This window comes from Bos indicus, chromosome 24 (genome assembly GCF_029378745.1).
Source record: "Bos indicus isolate NIAB-ARS_2022 breed Sahiwal x Tharparkar chromosome 24, NIAB-ARS_B.indTharparkar_mat_pri_1.0, whole genome shotgun sequence".
NCBI lineage: Eukaryota > Metazoa > Chordata > Mammalia > Artiodactyla > Bovidae > Bos > Bos indicus.
In genome coordinates, this window is record NC_091783.1 from 37,555,667 (window position 1) to 37,568,128 (window position 12,462).

Here is a 12,462-nt window from a genome sequence, read left to right on the forward strand (position 1 = left end):
GGAGGCAGGGCTGTGGACTCCCGGGCAGCCACCCAGCTCCGGCATCCCAGGCTGCAGCTGCAGAAGGCCGGGGGAAACCTGGAAGGGCCTTCCAGCTAGGCGAGTGCAGACAGGACTCGAATTTCACATCCTGCTTGACCGTGCACTGTGCCTACCAGGGCCCCAGGGGAGTTTTCAGGTATGTCAGGAGGGGCCATCCCTCTCGGGGCTCTGGGTGGACAGAGAGAGCAGCTGCAGCCAGCGCCCCCTCCTCCCCCGCCCTGCCCCGGGGAACAGGAGCTCCTTCACAGACAGAGAGAATTCCCAAGAGCAACAGTGGGTCAGTGAAGCAGCGTTTGTAATGTTGGAAAACAAAGCTTGTTTCCCACATCAATCTGTTTAAAAGCAGCATCTACTTGGACGTGCTGTTCAATGTTCGATTCTGAGCTGGGATCAAGCAGCGAACTGGGCGGACCAGGCACCTGCCCACACAGCACTTACACTGTAACGCGAAGGAGAGAGAGGCAAAGACAGAGACAACGCCAGACCAGGATAACGGCTATGAAGGAGGTCAAAGGGCGCAGGCAGGAAGGAATGGAGTGGGTGACGTTAGGTGAAAGCCGCACCTGAGGACAAACAGAGCACAGGACTGTGGCTACCTAACATGCGGGACAGACTTCGATCTACTCTCCCAGGGTCTGCAGCTGCTCTTTCTTTAGGCATTCTGCCAACCTTCAAATTACTGTAGAATCAAGGCCAGAGTCGAAATGAGGTGACTCAGATGCTAAGTTATAAAACATTCAGGAAACCAGTGGAAATTTTAGCAGTCACAGACTCTGAACAAAAATCTCCAAGTGCAATCAAAAAACTGTTTCCTGAGAGTGGTTTTCTGATCTTCAGTGAAGACAGATGTGACTAAAAGCATCTTTTAAGAGGTTACAATAACAGGACACGCTATTGACACAGAGGGTCTTACCTGGTCAGCATTCCCTCTTGAAAATCATTCTTCTGGGCTGAACTGTGGCCCAGGGTAAGTCGATGTTCAAACCCTCAACACATCACACCACCACCTTATCTGGAAGCAGGATCTTTACAGAGGTTAACTGAGCTCAAATGCGGTCGTCAGGATGGGCCCTAAATGAATGACTGGCTCCCTTATGCCAAGGGGAGCCCTGGACAAAGAGAGACACACACAGACACGCACACCCGGGGAGTAGGCCACGAGAACCTGAGGAAGAGATCACGCGGCCCGCCCACAAGAAATGCCGAGGCTGGTGCCTAACGAGAGAGGCGGCCCTGGAGGACCCAGGCCTGCTGACACCACGACCTTGGACCCGTGGCCTCCAGAACTTCGACACAGCATGCTTCTGGGTTTAAGTCATCATTTGTGGCACTCTGTGATGGCAGCCCTAGCAAAGGAATCCACTCACCAGGTCAACAGGAAGAAATACAAGAGGAGTAACTGGCAAGTAAAAAGTGTGCTTAGAGGAAGTGGAAGGTGTCATGCTTTTGAAAGATGAAAGATGGATGCAGGAAAAAACAAGGAGGATCACACAGTCGGAAAGTGCTCAGAAGCCCTCCTTGGTGGAGAGATGTCAGAAACCACGACAACTCCCAAGAAAACTTCCAAGTCAAAACCATGATTTTCCAAACTGAACGTTCCCACAGGTGCCTGCAGACAGGAGGGGCAGCACCCACCTCCCAGCTCCAGGGGAGGCGGTCACGACGGGAGGGGCCCTTGACCTCCAGCAGCCCTTCCTGCACCTGCCACCGGGAGGGCAGGCCCGAGGCAGGCAAGGGTCACGGGGACCCAGGCGAGGGGTCCGGAGCTCTGTCGGAAGCTGGGGGCCTGACACATTCACCAACACAGCAACTAACTCCAGAGAAGACAAAGACTGGAACTGCTGGAGAAACAGGATCCTTGCACAGGCTTGGCTCTGAACCATATTCAGTCATGAAAACATAAACACCGAATATTGAGAAAATAAATTATGATACAGCTATGTTGGGAGGATGGAAGGAAACGTGTGTAAGGAGGGTTATACAGGGGATGAATCTTCACCTCACACACCAGGAAGTCACTTTCTCTGAGAAAGCCTCCAATCAGAAAAACCAAGCTATCGAGGGGCAAGCAGTGCGCGTGCACACACGCACACACGCACCCAAGTCCCACACAAAACAGGCAGAAGAGCTGAAAGGAGTTGCTTTCAGGAAGCAGTGAGCAAGAGTGAGGAAGAGTATTCAAAGTACTATTTGAATTTGCAAACTACATATAAATACATATATACACACATATACTTTAAAATGTCTTAAGATGGAGAGATTTATTATGTGATGCAGCTTTATAAAAAAGAATCTTGTTTACTGGAATGCAATCTACTAGAGAAAAGAGAAATAAACACCAAGTGCATAGGAGCACCATGAGGTTTTGTTTTGTTTGGCTTTTAATTAGGAGAAGCCCTTTTCCAACTCTCAGCATCAGCCCTGGTGGTCCATTTGAGATTTAGGTACTTTTCATTAACAAGACCAAACAAATGAACCAGGAAACTTAAATACAGCAGAGTTGCTACTATGTTATCCAGATGATTTGCGCCAGGTAGGGAAACGTCGTAACACAGAAACAAAAAGGTAAAAGTTGCTCAGTCACGTCTGACCCTTTGTAACCCCATGGGCTGTATGTAGCCCATCAGTCTCCTCTGTCCATGGAATTCTCCAGGCAAGAATACAGGAGTGGGTAGCCATTCCATTCTCGAGGGGATCTTCCCAACCAAGGGAGCGAACCCAGGTCTCTCACATTGCAGGCCGATTCTTTACTATCTGAGCCACCTAGGAAGCCCTACACAGAAGCCCTTTCCCATTTGATGGCAAGGACATCAGCAAAAGATTCAGCCAGCAGTTTACCAGGATAACATTCAGCAGTTGGGAAAAAAAAAAAAGATCAGCTACCACAGCAATACAGGTATATTAGTATTTTTCAACTAGCAGAGAATAAAACTACACATAGTTTTATAATCTAAGTAAATTTTTTATGAAAATGATTGAAACCTGCAGAAAAATGTCAACTACTTAGAGACGAGTTATAAAGCAGTCAGCAACAGAATTTTCTTTTAATTATGCGTTCATCTGCAGTATATATACCAAGTACAGACGACAGCTCTGCTTTGCAGATACAAAGACACGGCTCTCCCTACAGGCCTGGACAACAAGATTCACACAGCCAGAGCGAAAATCCCAAGGCTTAAATTTGTAAATGTACGTAGTACATAAAGTATATACAAAACTGCTGACTTACAAAAGCATATTTCCTATTTTGACACTATAAAGATTAAAGTTTCTGGGTCAAGGAAGAAATTTTAAGCACAGGAAGCAATCATATTTCTGAGACATAAACATCTTTCAACCAAACATCATATTCTCATGCTAAAAATACAAGCACAGAGGTCTCTCTGATTCTTCCTCGGCTCCCTTTCAACCCCTCCCTATCCAGCTTCACAGAGAAGCAGACTTAACTCCCCGACAAGGCTGCAAGCTGCTTCAGGGCAAGGGGGATGTTCTGCTGCCTTCCGGCCCTTTGCCCTGGTCTAGTCAGAGCCCCCAGTCCACCACCCAGCCTCGGTCCTGGGGTGAATTGAGGCTCTGACATTTAACACACATCGTCCTTGAAACCCGAGAACCAGCCCAGTTGTATAGGTATTGTTGTCTCCACATTATAGATGAGACAACTGAGTCAACTTAAGGCCAAAAGTGTACTTCAGAACGTGGAAATTCCTGAAGGTCTATGAATGTATTTGTTTAATGGGAAGTTCCCCTGTACTGAAGAGCTGATAAGTCCCAAATCGTTAATTTATTCACAAGTAAGGAAAACCCCATTAAAACTCCATTAGAATCTTTCTGCAGATGGAGTTGGCAAGTTGAGTCAAACGACACAGTGAAGAAAGCACCAATTAAGAAACCCTCAAACTCAACAGCATTAGGGGTCTCAGCGGCTGCCCCCACGGGAGGGGAGAGGCTACGTGTGGAGGAGACAGCTGGAAGCCCCATCCAGCTTGGCCACGTTGGACTCGGGGTTGAGACCCTCAGTCCAGTCCCAGGTAACGGGGAGTCACAGAGGACGCGCAAGTGGACAGTCCAGAGTACCTGGGAAGATCCCTGAGGAAGGGAGCTTCGTGGATTCTGACAAACGATGTCTCTAGAAGTCCAGCTGAGCCCAGTTCTCCTTCTCGACACTAAACAGAAACAGCGTCCTCAGGGACTCAGCTGAGGACAATACTCGGCCAGCGTTTAGGGGCCGTGTTTTAAACGCTCCATCCCGACTCAGGCCATCGACGCGCTCGTGCCGGGAGAGGCAGGCAGAGGGACCTGGCATCACACAGTCCCGCTGATTCCATCGCGGTCCCAGGCCCATGGCCTCCGGGGTTCTCTCCCTGGCACTTCTTGCCTTTGCAACGTTGGCTTTCACACATAAATGCCTCAGAGAAACCCAAGGCACCTACACAGCAGGTGCTAGCCTTCTAGCAATTGATAGACGCTGACATTAAGAATTAGTTCTCCAGTGTTACCTAATCAAGTCAAAACAAAGCCCGAAAACTGGCTCCAGCCTGTTGAGCAGACACAGGTGAATTCTTACGGTCCTTGGGCAGAGCGGTGGTGATGGGGTGAGGGCAGCACCGCCCCTGCACAGCTGCCAGCCTTCGGCAAAGCTCTTCCAGCCTCACCATCTTTACCTAGAAAATGGGACTATTATCTCCACCTCCCAGAGTCGTCGTGACTCTTGAGATAATTTGTGTGAACCACAACGCCTTGCCCTAAGAAAGTGTTCAATCATGTAACTGCAATGATGATGACAAGGTCTTACAAACATTAAGCACCTCCTAGAAACATGGAGTGTTCCTAAAAGTAGACATCAGCACCATTTTGCAAACGGAGAGCCTCAGTGGATGGAGCAGCTATCTTTTAAAGACCCCCAAATTCCAAATTCTTACTTTTCAAATAACATTACTTAGGCAAGTTTTTTGAACTGGTTGAGCCAGGTCAACAAAAGATCAGTTCTTTCTCAAAAAGCACTAACGTTTTTAGTTATAAAACGGAAAACTTCTCTCTTAAACGATGCTTCCCTAAATAAGTCCTGCTTCTGTGTAGTTCTTATGTAAAAAGACGTTATGATTATTTTTCTTGTTCAGTCGCTAAGTCGTGTCTGACTCTTTGCAACCCCATGGACTGTAGCATGCCAGGCTTCCGGTCCTCCACTATCTCCCAGAGTCTGCTCAAGTTCATGTCCATTGGGTTGGTTATGGCTATTAATGTGACTCAAAATTCATCCAAAAATGTTGAAATTTTAAAGAAATATGTGGGTAGAGTCTTTGAAAGTCTTACAAAGAAAAACATAATTACACGTAGACTCCTGATGAGGCAAAAGTATATTCACACAGAATCTTGAAACAAAATGTATGTCCCCTAGGGGTCTCCTCTAAGCCCAAGCACTCCCTGACTTACACTGGGTTCAGAAAAGACATCAGTTTACGAGGGTCACAAGTCTATGACCCACCCATCAGAGGAAGTACCACTTCATACCAGGGAGCAGCAATTCAGAGTACTTAGTTCACATGAACTGTCTGATGGTTTGACTGTCTCCCAGTTGATAACTATACAAAATCATACAATAAGATTAACGGATGAGTTTATATTGAAGAGCTTCTACCTTTCAAGGGCCCTTCAGAATGAATGAAACTGCACGTCTCTAGCACAGCAGGACACACCTAGCTTATCAGGAGCAAAAAACGTCACATCACCACTAAATGAAGAGATGAGAACCATCCTGACCACCGCACACTGCCTCTGCTTATTCAGAGGCAGGAGAAAGGCTCAGGTAGATTTCAATTCCAGATTAACCAATGAACTTCTTTACAATTATGATCCTTTCTCTATAAAAAGGAACACATCTTAGTAAAGATTGGAAAACATCTTACAAAAGATTGAAAAACAAAATAATATCACCCCTTCCATTATGTTTCAGAAATAGGTAGATGCATACATTCAGCCACTGAAGACATTACTTGGTGCCACATACCCATCTTCTTTCCTGCGAGAAAGTCACTAGTCCCAGCTTCAGAGTTTCTGAAGGAGGTTTCCCCTGCCCTCAGCATCTCCTCTTCATCTACAATTACTTAATCATACTCACCAAAACCAAGTCACTTCTAAACCTAGGTACTGGTTCCTCTTCTCTTTGAAATATTACTGTCTTTAATCGTGTTTCTTAAACTTTTCAAATCCACGTTCCTTTGCACTCCCCGTAATGTTACATAAAATATACAACAACTAAATTAACAAATGACCAAAAAAGGTAAAAATCAAGACAATTGGAGAGAGCACAACAGGTGCCTTTAGGTACTAGGTGGCACCACCACCTGGGCACCCTGGATCTGATGCCCTCCATACATCAACCCGTGAAGACCTGTCCCTTCCTCTCTCCCCCCTTCACAGAGACTTGTAAACCTACAGATCTTGTCCCCATGACCGGTCCCCAATGGTGCCCCTGTTTAAAAGTTCCTTCCCTCTTCAAACTATCTTTTCGCTAGAATACAACAAGCCTCTACATCTGGCTTCTTATTCCATCCAACAGTCCACCTCTCCTCCACTCCCTTTGGTTCAATATTTACAGAGCAAAGGGGGCAGATTGGCCACAGGGAGTGTCTGAAAACTAAGGCAACAGTTGTTGTCTCCTCTGACCCTGGTGAGCTGCTAGAGGAAAGCCATGGATGACTTGAGAGCAGACACAAAGCAGCCTAGGACAAACGAAAGAGCAACTGTGTCACCACACGCAGAGGGCACGCCTCCCTGCAGCTGATGGCGATCAAGGGAAGTGGGTCTAGAGGATTAAATGTTCAGGCAGGTGGAGATGGTTGGGAGGAAATTGACAGAGGAGAAATTCAGATTTGCGAGAAGGACCATTCTAGATTTTTGAGTAGGAAAGATGGAAAAAATGCTAGAAGCTGAAAACAATTTAGAATTTACAAACCACTCTGAATTTTACTTATACTCTCAAAGCGTTAGTCTCTCAGTCGTGTCCAACTCTCTGCAACCCCATGGACTGTAGGCCCTGAGGCACCTCTGTCCATGAGATTTCCAGGCAAGAATACTGGAGTGGGTTGGCATTCCCTTCTCCAGGCGATCTTCCCGACACGGGGATGGAAGCTGGGTCTCCTGTATTGCAGGCAGATTCTTATACTCTGCCTGGTTGAAACAAAAATCAGTTGACGCAGTTCAGACAAACTTACATATTACGAAACAATCAAGGGAATTGGTACAGAAAATAAATAAGGATATGAAATGAAATAAAGCCAACAGACTCAGTTACTGTTCGTAAGATTAATTACTGTTCATAAGATTATCTAAACTGTTCACACATGCCAAGAAAGTCAGATAAAGGCAATCCATCAGCTACCAGGGCAAAGCGAGCAGTGCTTTCCTGGGAGCCAATGCTTCTCCTCCGAAGAAGCAGGGAAGTCTTATTTGGATAGGTCATGTTGAAAATACGCAGATAACTACAGATACACACAACACTGCATAATAAAGTTCTAAATGCAAACAGGACAAAAACTGGCCACGTATTCCAAATGGCTTTTTAAAAGATCACCTTCTAGTCCCAGCCCCTGAACATGTATGTAGTCTCTCAAATCATATATTTGATATAAATAGTCTAAAAATAATTTTAAAAGCACCCCCCACCCACCAGTTCAGTTGGTAAAGACTCTGTCTGCAATGCAGGAGATCCTGGTTCGATTCCTGGGTTGGGAAGATCTGCTGGAGAAGGAATAGGCTACCCACTCCAGTATTCTTGGGCTTCCCTTGTGGGCTCAGCTGGTAAAGAATCTGCCTGCAATGCAGGACACCCGGGTTTGACCCCTGGGTTGGGAAGATCCCCTGGAGAAGGGAATGGCTACCCACTCCAGTATTCTGGCCTGGAGAATTTCATGGACTATTCAGTCCATGGGGTCGAAAAGAGGTGGACATGACTAAGCGAGTTTCACTTTCCACCTAACAGTCATATAAACCCCTCCTGGGGTTTGGCCACACCCTTCTGGTAGACCTGAGATGAAGGCAGGCAAAGGGGCTGATGCTGTGGCTAAGAAGCCTTGCTTTACCAGGTGAATGCATTCTGGCTCCTTTCTTCATTTCTTTGTAGCAATTTTAACACCAGTCTAACCGACAAACAGCATCATCGCAATTTAGCACTCAAAGTCTTTAGAGGAAAAGAGGTTCTAAACTATAATCAGTGAAGCAAACAAGATTGTACAATATAATTTATCATCATTTAATTCCAAAGGTCACACTACGGGGCTTTATCTTGCATCGCAGCACCATTTATCTCCTAACAGATTTTCTTCTCCTTCTTCCCTCTAGAGGGAATGGATACTTAAGAGCCGAATCCCCAAGTCCCAGGGTTCCAGAGCAGGCCAGACCACCTGGACCCAGCTTGCCGCTGCCAAGGACTCACAGAGATCCCAAGCAACTCTCTCTCCACTTTCACCCTGGACACATGTGAAGTGTCTAGCTGGAGTGACAGAGTGTAACTAAAAGACTCAAGCCCAAGGCAGGGAAGGTCGATTCCCCAAATCACCGCTATTAGCCAGCAAAGCCACCAAAATGACTTACTTAAAATACTTTATTACTAAGATAAAAACCATACAGCATCCTGCTCCAGCCTGTAGTAACTATCCTCAAAGTTGCAGTAAGACAGCATTTATATAGGATTCTGCCTGCCAATGCACGAGACACAAGAGAAGTGGGTTCAATCCCTGCACTGGAAAGTACCCCTGGAGGAGGGCATGGCAACCCATTACAGTATTCTTGCCTGGAGACTCCATATGGACAGAGAAGCCTGGTGGGCTACAGTCCACGGGGTCACAGAGTCGGACACGACCGAGCATGCACCCACCGCCTACAGAAGGTGCTGCTACCAACCTGTGTGTTGTTTCATCACAAAGAAGGCAAATGACAAGTCAGAGGACTCGGGCTCAGCCAGGAGGAAAACAACGTACTTCTAAATGAAGCGAAATACCACAGACCAAAACGGGCTTTCAAAATAAAGGCCCCAAATCACTGCTCAGAGATAGATGGGCAACTCAATGCAGGCACACACGTACACACACAGCGACAGCCGCTGGGGTCGGATCAAAAGGATTTAAAGGTGGGCAGACTTGTTTGAAGGGGCACTTCCTGACAGGTTGCTAAGCACCCACGGGAGGCAGCTGAATCCACCTCCTAACTAGACAAAGCTTCCAGCTGGGTGTCACCGCTGCCACCTATGAGGAAATGCGTATAGATGAAGCAGCATAGCTGCCAACACAGAGAACCAAGCTATCTCTAAACTCAAGTTAATATGTAAACACTGCAAAATGTTCACTGTAATGTATATCAGTTCACTGAACACCTCCAGCGGGGTGGGGGCTTCCCTGGCGGCTCGCAGTAAAGAACCCACCTGCGATTCAGGAGACGTAGGTTGGATCCCTTGGTCAGGAAGATCCCCTGGAGGAGGAAATGGCAACCCACTCCAGTATTCTTGCCTGGGAAACTCCAGAGACACAGGATCCTGGGAGGCTACAGTCCATGGGGTTGCAAAGAGTCCGACACGACTGAGTGGCTAAGCCACCACTACCACCTCCAGTGTGTGGCATGGCCTGGACTGTGCATCCAGGGCTCACAATTCAGGAGAGCTGAATTCATTCAGGAAGTGCCACCAGCTCTCGAGTCACTGTTACAGACACACTGTCCATGTATTCCTACCTTCATTCTACAGACCTCCACAGAGATGCTTCTAGAAGCTAGCCTTACCCTGGGAGCTGGCAGCTACCGGAGTCTGGCCTTCTAGGACACAGTCTAGCTTAGGAGAGAGAGTGTGCAGTCAGTAACCCAAACGTGGCAATCCCCTGTGACCAGCACCTTTCGCAGCCACAAGAACAACGGAGCAACCACACAGAGCCCAGCCGATCCTAATCATCTGCTTCTCACCAGTGTCTTTACTGTAGTGTCAGATGGCCTTCCAATGCTCCCACTTTCAGTTCCTCCAAAACAAAGCTTCTCTAGTTGGTTCTCAACCTCACCATCAATTACAACAGAACCTACCAGTCTCATTTCTAGCATTCTTCGGCCTTCACCATCCACCCCTGGGCCTGGAGGTGCTCCAATCTGACACATCAGCCCCAACCGCACTTTATAACTGGAGGGAATCGGCCACCCACACGGTCCAATGCCTTTCCACCCCTGGCCTGGGGGCTTTTCACACTCCTGCCCAGGATGGCCTGAGGCTGCCGCCCCTTCAGCAGAGACGATGCTGCACTAGGGGGCCCTTCCCCTGCTGCTCCCACCTCTGCTGTACCTGCCGCCCTTTCCAATGTTACCGCAGCTGAGAGCAATCAACATCAGACCATCAACATATAAGCCATCAGGGGCCCCTAAACAATTTCTAAATACTTCAAAATCTACCTCAGGACTGGCTACGTGTTGTCAAAGCTTTAGAAACTAGCCAGGGCAAGTTTCAATAACCAGTAACACTCACGAGCATCCGCACAGGGCAAAGAGCTTCAATAAGGCCTGGCCTGACACCAAGGCAAGGGGCACTTTTTCAGTGTGGGGACGGAGGGAGGGGGCAGTTTTTCAATCGTGCATTTTTAAATGAAACTAGCGGTTTGCTAAGTTAATTCTTAACATTTCCGAACTGTCCGACTTCCAGCACTTTCTGAAAGGGAGGCTGATCTTTCTGGTAAAGGTTTTCCTAAAGGTTTTCTTCCAGGCCACATGCCCAGTATTCACTGGGCACAGTCTCCATCTACCCCGGCGAAGGGAGAGGTGGAGACCCGCCGGGGTCAGAAGTCGAGAGAGAAAGCCTCAGCATTCTTTGCACACGGTCGACGCAAACGGGGATGTGCGCGGGGAGGGGGTCTGGGAGGAGGAGGAGAACTACTCACACTCGGGATCCGGTCCAGAGCCCGGAGGCGGAGACGCCTGGAGAACGAACGGCCACAGAGAAATAACAGCAACTTCCCGGCCGAGCCGCGATCACGTGCCGGGCCCCCTCCCCCAGGCCCGGGGGCGGGATGGAGACGCGGCCTCCGGCGGCGCTTCCCTCGCTGGGACCCGCGCGGCCGAGCGTCTCCGGGACCGCAGCTCCGCCTCCGCGCCGCAGGGCCGGGCAAGGGGGCCCGGAGTCACCCTCCACTCGCGCGCCGGGGGCGCCGAATTTCTCCGCGTCTGCCCGCCCGCAGGGGGCGCAGGCAGGGGGCCCGGCCTGCAGCCGAGCTGGAGACGCCCCTCCCCACCACCCCCCTCACCGCGGGGAGGACCCGGCCCCGCGACCCCGCTTACCTGCGGCGACTCCGCTCCCGGCCCGCGCCGGCGCCTGGAGGGCAGGCGGCGGCCGGACGGCTTCGGCGAGGACCCGCCGGGCTGGGCGCGCTCGCGGGCGGCCGAGGGGGCGGGGCCGGCCAGGGGCGCGCGCGGGGCCCGGGATCCCGCCGCCGCCGCCGCTGCCTCGGGAGCCGCCTGGGCCGCAGCCGAGCCGGGCGGCCCTCATGAATGGGACGCGGCGGCGGGGCGGCGGAGCAGCGGCGGCGGGCGGGCAGGCAGGCGGGCGACTCGCAGGCCCCGCCCCGCCACGTGACGACGCCGCTCCACCGCCCCCTCCCGGCCACGCGCCGCCCTCCAGCCCGCGGCCCCTTGCGCAGCGGAGCCTCCCATCTCCCGCGCGCTCGGCGGGCCCCTACCTCTGGCGGGCGTGGGGCCATCCGAACGTTACCTTTCTATAATAGTATTTCCTGGTCCCCATGGCAACCCTGCAGCGCGTCACGAGCATCTTAGAGCCCAATTGCCCCAAAAGAATAAATATGAAAGGGGCTTCCCAGGTGGCTCAGTGGTAAAGAACCCGCCTGCCAGTGCAGGAGGCGCAGTATCCCTGGATCTGCAAGGTCCCCTAGAGAAGGAAGTGGAACCCCACTCCAGTATTCTTGCCTGAAGACTCCCATGGATAGTCCAGAGGGTTGTAAAAGAGTCCCATGCGACTGAACACAGTAAAGGGCAAAAAAGATACAAGGCCTCAGTATTTCATAATCCACTTTCGATTACCAGTAGCACATCTGTTTGATTACTTCCCCGCGCCCCGCCCCATCCTATTACACATCCCTTTTTGAAAATATACATTTAAGCAAATGGATTGCTCGGGCTGGATATTATTGTTGCACACTGGCTTTTATCTCTTCGCTGCCTATGCCCTTACTGAAAGTTATGAATGGAAGTACATGTGTTCCTTCCAAATTCCATTAACTTCTCAGTATGCATCCTGTGGATGACAACTTACACAGATTTGAGGATATTGAAAAGTAGGGCATTGATATAAAGCTCCTCCCAAGCCCAGCCGCAGCTCAGTCTCCTCCCATCGACGGAGTGTGGGCTGACAGGGCTGTGACCAGGGAACCAGCTCCCTGTCTCAGG

The 12,462-nt window shown here is 49.8% G+C and overlaps 1 protein-coding gene across 2 annotated transcripts in view; it reads right to left on the reverse strand.

Moving 5' to 3' along the window:
- LPIN2 (lipin 2) overlaps positions 1-11,573 on the reverse strand; it is a 76,337-nt gene extending 64,764 nt beyond the window's left edge. Inside the window, exon 1 of one of the 2 annotated variants that reach the window (XM_070778869.1) lies at positions 11,341-11,573. The gene's annotated coding sequence lies outside the window, so the exon portion shown is untranslated. Of the gene's footprint in view, positions 1-10,943; positions 11,063-11,340 lie in introns of those variants that run through there. The other variant, XM_070778873.1, reaches the window with a different exon arrangement.
- Between the last annotated feature and the right edge of the window lie 889 nt (positions 11,574-12,462).